The sequence below is a fragment of the Strongylocentrotus purpuratus genome, unplaced genomic scaffold (genome assembly GCF_000002235.5).
Source record: "Strongylocentrotus purpuratus isolate Spur 01 unplaced genomic scaffold, Spur_5.0 spur5_scaffold_20, whole genome shotgun sequence".
Classification (NCBI taxonomy): domain Eukaryota; kingdom Metazoa; phylum Echinodermata; class Echinoidea; order Camarodonta; family Strongylocentrotidae; genus Strongylocentrotus; species Strongylocentrotus purpuratus.
This window is the reverse complement of record NW_022145606.1, coordinates 29,825,825-29,834,084: the sequence shown is the minus strand read 5'-3', so window position 1 is coordinate 29,834,084 and position 8,260 is coordinate 29,825,825.

Genomic DNA, 8,260 nt, shown 5'->3' with positions numbered 1-8,260 from the left:
AAAAAGTACAACGAATTTGCCAACAACAATCCCGTAGCCTGAAGACCACATACTGAATCTTTCTATGACTATTGTACCCTCAATGCAGAAGTGTGATTTCAAGTGTTTCAAAGTTACAAGCAGTATACGCCTGTATTGCGAAAATTGACGATGAACTTGCAATATCAACAACATGCAAATACAAGTCAATACAAAGAGGATGCATGAAAGCATATCGGTCAAATGATATACACTATTGGCTTCATCATTGTAAGGCCCCATTTATTGAATAGTCAGATCATAAATTTGCATCAAAGGTTTTTTGTAACGGTTTCAAGTAGTATTCGACCTCAGAAATAACATACTTAAAAGTATACCCAAATCGAAGGTTCAGAAAGCTGAAGAATTTGCTAACAACAATAACATAGCCCCAAGACCACATCCTGAAGCTAGCTATAACAATTTTACCTTCAATGCAGAAGTATGATTAATCCAATCCAATCCAATCCAAAAAAGTATTTGATTTAGGCCTAGTGCCCTTTTTTTGTAATTACAAAGCGCTGCAAATATCGCTTCACATGCTTGGGCCACTAACACAAGATGTCGCTTTAAAAGCACCAGTTCAGCAAATACAATCCATTGTTTTTTGGCAAAATGAGTAGGACTTCAGAAGCTCCTTGAACTAGGCAGTTGAAGCTGACTTACAAAGAGGTATATACAGTGCGTCCCAAAAAAAACTATACACTTTTGAAATGGCTGCTGAATAAAAAAATATATAATTCTGGGGGGGGGGGAAGTTTTATATGTATGGAAAGCTCATAAACTCAACTTTCATATGACACCAAAAAGTCCGAAAATAATTCATGCTTGAGTGAGCACTGCTCACTTTTGTAAAGTGTATGAAAATTTGGTTGCGCAGGAATTAGCCTTCCAATTTGTGAGAGCTCAATCCTTTGGTGCTTACAAAATGGAGGGTGATATGATACATTCATGATTTGCTGAGTGAATTTCATGGTTTATTAAACCAAAATTTTATGCACGAGTGAACAGGAATTTCATTTTTTTATTGTAGCATTGTAACTTTCTCTGGTAGACTCAGTGGTGTGTTCATGGGAGTCAGGATGGGGTGATGGTACATGTTGTAATTTCCATCTTACACACTCTTATTTTTTTTTTTACATCTGTGGCTTTGAATAAAAACCTTCAACCCACATTTCAGTTATTGTAAGATTAGTTGAACATCTCATTGATTTACCTAATAACCAGCTGGGGATTATGTAAATTGATTATTCAAATACGGTTTGTTGAAAAAGGAATATCACAGATGTTGGCTACTTATTCTTCAGGTTACCCATTTACCATTTACAGAAACTCAAGTGCTAAAATGACTGGTTGGTTGGTTGATAGATTGAGTGATTGACTGAGTTATTGATTAATTATGATTGATTTATTGAATGATTAAATTGATTGAAATACTGAACGGTGATTGAATGCTTGATTGATTAATGGATTGACCGATTGACTGATACCGTACATTGTTGATTAAGTGATGTAAGCTGAATGTTGATTGTCTAATGAATTATCAAGATATGCAAAAGCACACCCAGGCAGAGAGAGAGAGAGAGAGAGGGGTAGGGGCAAACGTGTCCTCTTGACCCTTATCCCATCTACCCAACAAAGTCCTACCCTACATTTCACCTCCCCTGCACCATGTACCATCACCCCGTCCTGACTCCCATTAACACACCACTGAGTCTACGGTAATAACAAATGCAATTCCTGTTCACTCATGCATAAAATGTTAATCCCATTAACCACAAATTTCACCCAAACCCAAAATCACCACAGTTGATCATAAATTGGTCATATCATCCTCAATTCCGTAAGCTCCAAAGGATTTACCTCTCACAAATTGGAAGGCCAATTCCTGCGCAACCTAGTTTTCATATCATTTACAAAAGTGACCAGTGCTCACTCAAGCATAAATTATGTTCAGACTTTTTGGTGTCATATGAAAGTTGAGTTTATGAGCTTTCCATACATATCAAAATCTTCCCCCAGAATCATATATTTTTTTATTCGGCAGCCATTTCAAAAGTGTATAGTTTTTTTTGGGACGCACTGTAGTTCATTCCACAACTTTGCAGCAACCGAGATCAAATTCTCCTGCGTACAAACGTCCGCCAAAAATGATTATCGAACCGATAATTATTTTCAAAATCTGGTTAACATAGTAAGCAGGAGAGAAGTCTGACATTATCATTACGACGGTTCTTCAGATGTATTTTCACAGCACACAGTCTCTTTGCAAAGTAGTTCTTTAATATTTCATCAGCTTCCCTTCAAGCAGGCCTACATGAAATATATACATGTTCCTCTAAATCAATACTAAACAAATTGAAGTATAAATATAAAAGAACATTAGCAGGAAGGTGAATAAAAGAAAACGACATTTGTACTAAATCAGCCCCGAAGTATAAAGCGGTAGGCCTTATTGCGGAAAGGATGGTGAACTTGCCGTGCAGAGCGTAGTATAAAGTGTGCCTAGTTTTACCGTAACGTCAACGAAATGCAAAAAGAAACATAATGCTTGAATGCATTTATTGGACAACTTTTGTGAATCATGAGCAAGCTATCGTAAGTCACAGTAGATATTTCTGTGTTATTTTTTAATCTTAAATAAGAATCAGTGTAATATTGGAGCCAAAGTGGACATATGAAGACGTACAGAGTGAATAACTCGTTGCATTTCTCATTCATCGTGGTCCGGCCGAACCGAACCCTTCCTCCCGTACAGTCCCAATAGGATGATCTTCAGTCTATGTATAGAGGCGGTCAGAGGGGCCAGTCTCAATCTCAGCGGAACAACCACGTATCAGAGATCTTACTTTTGTATACAAGCATTTCTATGTACAAATATTATCATAATCAACTAAAGTTTTCAAGAGAAGGTTGAATTCTGGGAAGAGATGAAAAATAATTTGAAAGCGTTATCATTGTTACATGGATGAACACACTGGAAAACTGGTGGGGGGGGGGGGGGGCAAATAAAATTAAACCATGACTTATTTTCAATTAAAAACAAATGACTTATACATTTTCGTGATATCACACGATTCTTAACAAAATGCGCGTTTCTTAATTTCTGTTGCAAACTGACACATTCCCAAACAGCCTGGAAGAGCATATGTTTTTTTTTAAGTCACTAATGGGCCTTAGTGGCCACTAACAGTAAAGCCATGCCCTGACACTTGCGCGAATTGTTCCCGCATTGCACCGCATTGAGGCGTGCCAGTGCTTGACATTAGAGACTTTTAGATTTACACGGCGAAAACGTGGACCGCCACGTGTGCCATCCTGTAATGTGACATCCTTCCTTAACACAATGTCACACGCGGCAGTCCACGCTCTCGTCGTGTAAATCTAAAAGCCCCTATTTAGTTGCACGAATACCGTGCATCGTTCGTGCAATGTTTAACATCATGAATGACATGTATTGTCCCGTCACGTTTACGACATACTGACGTCATACTTATGCCATAATTACGCCTTACTTTTGTATTGTTCACGCCAATATTCCCCGGCCCCCTACTCGGTGTTATTTAGGGTACGCATATGCATGTTCCCCAGAGGCTGCAGAGCGACTTCCAAAGTGGGGGGACACCAACAAAAACAAAAAAGGGCACTTTCTGGGAAAAAAGGGCACCTACAAAAGGAAATCTCAAAGCGAAAATAAACAATTTTTAGACATTAGTATTTACCCCTCAAATTCGATTACATTATCAGGGATGATTTCAATATTTGTTTCTCTTTATATATCGTATAAAATATTGCTTTTTAAAGCATCATACCTTGCAGTTGGGTGTGATGGTCGAAAAAATCATTTGCGAGCGAGGAAAAATATAAGATTTGTGAGGTCACAGTGCGAAAACTACATCTTATAAAGAGGAAAAAACCAATCCTCTTCGGGTTATAAATAAGCACATTTTCATGACAGCAAACTGAAAAGACCTTTGATAAGTAACATAATTATAACATCTATAAATGTGAGCGAGCGTAGCGAGCGAGCTTTGGGAGAGATTGCTCTTAGTCGCTTGAAATTAGGGGCACGTTTAATGATGAGAGGAAAGGGGGACACTTATCGAAGGGATAAGACACTTATTAGAAAATAAAAGGAGCACGTGTCAAAGTACAAAGGGTTATTATCAGAGGTGAAAATGGGGCACTCACCAGGGATGAAAAGGCACTTATGAGCATGGAAATTGGGCATTTGTCGACGGAAAAGAGGCAGCCATCAGATTTTGATAGGGGCATTTATGAAAAAGGGATAGGTTCCTCATAAGAAATGAAAAGGGGCACGTATCATTGTTAAACAAGGTTAATTATCAGAGGTGAAAAGGAGCAAACACCATATATGAAAGAGGCACTTATGAGAATGAAAAAGGGGCACTAATAATAAAGGGAAATGTGCATTTGTTGAAAGAAAAGGAGCACCGATCAGATTTTGATAGGGGCATTTATTGGAGGTGAAAGGGGGCTGTTATGAAAAGCGGAAATTATGAAGGAAAAAGAGCACTTATAAGGAAGGAAAAGGGGCACGTGTCAAAATAAAAGGGGTGTTATTAGAGATGAAAAGAGCACTAATATTAGGAGGAAGAGGGGACACTTATCAAAATAAAACGATTGTCTCTCAGAATTGAATAGGGTCATTTACGAAACATGAAAAGGAGCACTAGTAGGAGAATGAAAAAGGACTATTTTCATCGGTGAAAAGGAGCATTTATGAAAAGGCGAAGGGCTCTTTGTTAAATGGGGGCACTTATCATAAGGAAAAGGGACACTTATTATAAAGGAAAGGGGGCACATGTGAAAATATAAGGTGCGCTTATCCGAGTTGAAAAATAAATAGTTATTAAAAGGGAAAGGGGCACTTCTTACAAAGGAAAAGGGGCAATTGTCAAAGGAAAAGGGGCAATTGTCAAAGTAAAAGGGGATCCTCTAAGATTTGAATAGGGCAGTTATCAGAGGTGAAGGAAGCGCTTAACAAAAGTGAAAAGGGGCGCTTCTCATATTCGAAAAGAGGCACTTACTAAAGATTAAAAAGGGAAATTAGACACTTATTGCAAAGGAAACTGGGAACTGGTCTGGGAAAAGAGGTACGTGTCAAAATAAAAGGGGCACATATCAGAGGTGGAAAGGAGAGGGGGTACTTTGAAAATTAACAGGGGCACAAATCAAAGTAATAGGGGCACTTTTATGTAAAAAGGGGCGCTTCTTACAAAGTTAAAGGGGCACTTTTTGGGGTACTTGAAAAAGTGGGAGGGGGGCACTGTGCCCCCCTTGCCCCCCCCCCCCCCCCCCCGGGTCCGCCGCTTCTGATGTTCCCTCCTTTTGAAAACATCCCCCTAAGTGTAAAGTCAGTACGGGCCGGATTGTTTGTATACTACGAGCTAGACTGTGGTGCGTGAAAAGTACCCCTTTACTGGACATTTTGGGAACACGCATGGTATCCCTCCGTTCACGGAGTTGGGAGGGGGGGGGGGGCACAACTTATTGGCATGGACTTTGTTATTGAAAACAAGATCAAACACGTCATCATAATATACAGAGCGCGATCAAAAATTTCTTAACAACAGTTGAAATTCCGTTCAGGAAGCCTAACAATAAAAGCTGTTTTTGATTTTAAGAGCTTCGTAGAGACAATGAACACATAAGATTAATAATACAAAATCGTTAAGCATGAGACCGTTCACTTCTATCTCTTCCCGCAAAAATAATCAAAAGAATCAATCGAGGGGAATCAACTGTTAAACGAATTTATCACGACTCCTGGAAAAATTAATTAACACTGCTTGCTTACCAAACTTTGCAGACACTGTTGTCACCTGTATGGATACATGTGTCTGCAAAGTTTCATTGACGTAGGTATAAGGATCCTCATTTGAGGGCAAGTTGAAGTCATTTCGCAATTGTCTTGAAATCTGCATATTTGGAGGACAATTTTCGCAATGTCGGTCAGAGTTAGGTATATTATTTGTTTGCGGGTTGAAAAGGGGAATATCTGTTAGCCTCTATATCCAAAAAAGGGTACGGGTTTGGCCAGAAACGATGAAGATACGGCCTCTGAAAGAAAGTCAATTCCCAGAACTTCAGAGGGCGCTATTTTATTTTTTTGCATAGACATTAGAGCGTTTAATTCAGCATGGCTTTGTGCAATTATAAGATAAAGATACTTCCAGAAATTGAGACAAAATGGAAATTATATGAGAAAGTTATGGCTGTTTTAGAATTTTAGGGGTAAATTTTTCAAGAATTGTAGATTTTTGACGGAATAGGAGTTAAGATTTAGAGGACTGTGTTAGAAGTCTGTGCGATCTAGGATAGTGGAGATAGGAAGGAAGAAAGAAATAAATGCCTTAAAACAGACGAGAAACCTAAAAAATAGCGCATGGACGAAAACGAAGAAATCAGTGACCTTAAAATGATGCTTGAGACTACGCCTACGAAGTTTGAAAGAAATGAGGGACCTACGAAGGGCTCACAGGCACTGCGTGCCAAACCATGCAATGGGATTTGGGTGCATGATGAACACGTCATGACGCGTGCTGTGGAACAAACAGCCGTACGTACTAACACAATCACATCCGCTCATACAAACACAAACACAGAAGTGGGAACAAGTGAAGTTTGAATGAACTTTTAACACTGGGCTTTTGTGTCTATTGTAGCCTCGTTTAAACGATTTTAAACAAATGTTTAAATAGATTGTTTATGTTTGTCTGTCGCTCCAATTAATTTGGGGGTATTCTGAGGAGGCTAGGAACAGTGTGTGGTGGAAGTGCAGTCGGGCGGTGTGTGTGTGTGTGTGTGTGTGTCGCATGGTAGGGAGGGATGGGGGGGGGGGGAGGGATCGAGTAGTAGTGTGTTTGGTTGGATGGCATGCCATGTATTTTATTTCTAAGATTGATTTGTATTGTTTGAAATCAATAAAAAAAAACATTGAAGAAAACAAATCATGCAGAGTATAAAATGGCGTCTAAAATAGCCATCTTGACAGGTTTTAACAATCTGGCTCACTCGGAATCGCACTGCAAGATTTCAAGGGGAAAAAAGAGACACAAAGGGGGTGAATGGCGTTCTGAAAAATGACGTCATAGCTGTTATAATTTTGTGGGAACCAGGCATACAGATGCTCATTACATGTACAAGGTGGCTTAAAAAAGGAATTTGTCAAGGGGGGGGGGGGGGGGGGGGGTTCAATTTTTTTTTTGTCCCGAAATTTTTTAGGTCACCATTAACAGAATTCTAGCCTATGGCCCGGGTTCAAATTCAGTTTGCTTTAATTTATTAGACCCGGCACCTCATATTTATTGGCATGGACTTTGTTATTGAAAACAAGATCAAACACATCATCCTAATATACAGAGTGCAACCAACAGTTGGAATTCCGTTCAGGAAGCCTAATAATAAAAGCTGTGTTTGATTTAAAGAGCTTCGTAGAGACAATGAACACAAAATAATAATAATACAAAGTCGTTAAGCATGAGACCGTTCACTTCTATCTCTCCCCGCAAAATAATCCAAACAAAAGAATCAACCGAGGGGAATCAACTGTAAACGAATCTATAATGAGTCCTGAAAAAATTAATTAATACTGCCTGTCATATCAGTATTTAAGAGCAGCAAAGGCCAATGACTGTCGCTACAGTTGAAAAATTGTTGCTTAGATTGCTTTTTCCTCAAAATCACCGTGAGATATCGAGCTACATAGAAATAGGGTCGACACAAAAGATATTGTTTTGAAAACAGTCAGAAAACATTAGAACTACAATGAATAAAACATAATGCAAATAAAAATAAGACTAGAATAAATAAGAAACAAGTCCTTCTTACCATATTAATCATCCAGTACCAAAATACACAAGCAAAACAAATTCGAGCCAGATGCATATAATGGTAAGCTTAAATACAATTAGTCATGAAAAATTGTCAATCTCTAAATGTATTGCAGAAGATAATCAGGATAATAAGGATCAGAATGATACCGCTACTACTAGGCCTACTTCTACATGTAGCATACTACACTACTGCCATTAATGACGATGCTGATGCTGATAGTAATGATGTAATAATAATTGTAATAATACTATTAATATTAATCATCATCATAACCATGATGTTCATATTCATCATAACGATAATAATAATAATGAAAATAATGTTAATAATATTAACGATTATAATAATGCTAATGATAATGATGAAAATGACGATTATAAAA